This window comes from Saccopteryx bilineata, chromosome 1 (genome assembly GCF_036850765.1).
Source record: "Saccopteryx bilineata isolate mSacBil1 chromosome 1, mSacBil1_pri_phased_curated, whole genome shotgun sequence".
Taxonomy (NCBI): domain Eukaryota; kingdom Metazoa; phylum Chordata; class Mammalia; order Chiroptera; family Emballonuridae; genus Saccopteryx; species Saccopteryx bilineata.
Window position 1 is genome coordinate 95915909 of NC_089490.1, and position 1597 is coordinate 95917505.

Genomic DNA, 1597 nt, shown 5'->3' on the forward strand with positions numbered 1-1597 from the left:
TTTTTTTCTTTTTTCTTTTCTTCTTTCTTTTCTTTGTATTGTCTCTATACGAGAAGATAGGTGTTAGCTGGCCCTCATGTGATAAATATTTCATAATATATGTAAATCAAACCATCATGCTATATACCTTAAACTCATGAAGTTATATATGTCAATGATTTCTCACTAAAACTTTTATCAAAATTTGTCTAAGCTCCTGAGCATAAATTAACATAATTAGTCACCTTTATTTATATTCCACTTTTTTTCAGCTTTCTTGAGACAAAATTGATATATCATTGTGTAGGTTAAGGGTGTAAAGGAGATGATTTGATATACATACATATTGTGAAATGATTATAATAGATTTAATAAACACCTCCAGAATCTCATATAATTGTCATTTTCTGTGGTGAGAACATTTATAACCTTCTCTCTTACAAAATGTCAATTATATTATACAGTATTGTTAACTATAGTCACCATGCTGTACATAAGATCCCCAGAACTTATTCACCTTAGAGTTGAAAGTTTTACCCTTTGACCAACCCTAACCACCCAGTCCTTGGCAACTACCATATCACTTTATTTCTATGAGTTCACTTCTTTAGATTTCACATATAAATGAGATCATATAGTACTTGTCATTTTTCCAGCTTTATTGAGATATTACTGACATATCACATGTAAGTTGAAGGTGTACAAGGTGATGATTTGATATATATATATCACAATGATTACTATAACAGGGTTAACACATGCCTTCACATAATTGCAATTTGTGTGTGTGGTGATAAGATTTAAGATCTACTTTTAACAATTTTCAAGTATACAATACAGTATTTTTATTTGTCACCAAAGCAAAGGCAACAAAAGAAAACATAAACAAGTGAGACTGCATCAAACTAAAAATCTGTAGAGTAAAGGGAATCATCAACAGAATAAAAAGGCAACATACACATTGGGAGAAAATACCTGCAAAGCATATATCTGATAAGGGGCTAAAAACCAAAATATATATAGAACTTATACACCTCAGTAGAAAATAAATCCAATTAAAAAATTAGCAGGGCAGATAAAACCCATGCCTATATGGTCAATCTATGATAAAAGAAGCAAGAATATAAAATGGGGTAAAGAGAGTTTCTTCAATAAATGGTGTTGGAAAATCTAGACAGACACATGCAGAAAAGTGGTACTAGACTTCTTTCTTACAACATAAACAAAAATAAACTCAAAATGGGTAAAAGACTTAAATGTAAGACTTGAAACCATAAAACTTCTAGAAGAAACATATGCAGTAAACCCTTTGACATTGGTTTTAGCAATATAACTTTTGAATATGTCTCTTAGAACAAAGACAACAAAAGCAAAAATAAACAAATGAGACTACATCAAACTAAAAAGCTTTTGTATCACAAAGGAAAATGTCAACAAAACAAAACAGCAACCTACTGAATGGGCAACCAACTGAATAGGAGAAGATATTTCCAAAGATATATCTGATAAGGAGTTAATATCCAAAACATATAAATAATGCATTCAGCTCAGCATTAAAAAACAAACAATCTGATTTATAAGTGAACAGAGGACATGACCCAAGAGGCATACAGATGGT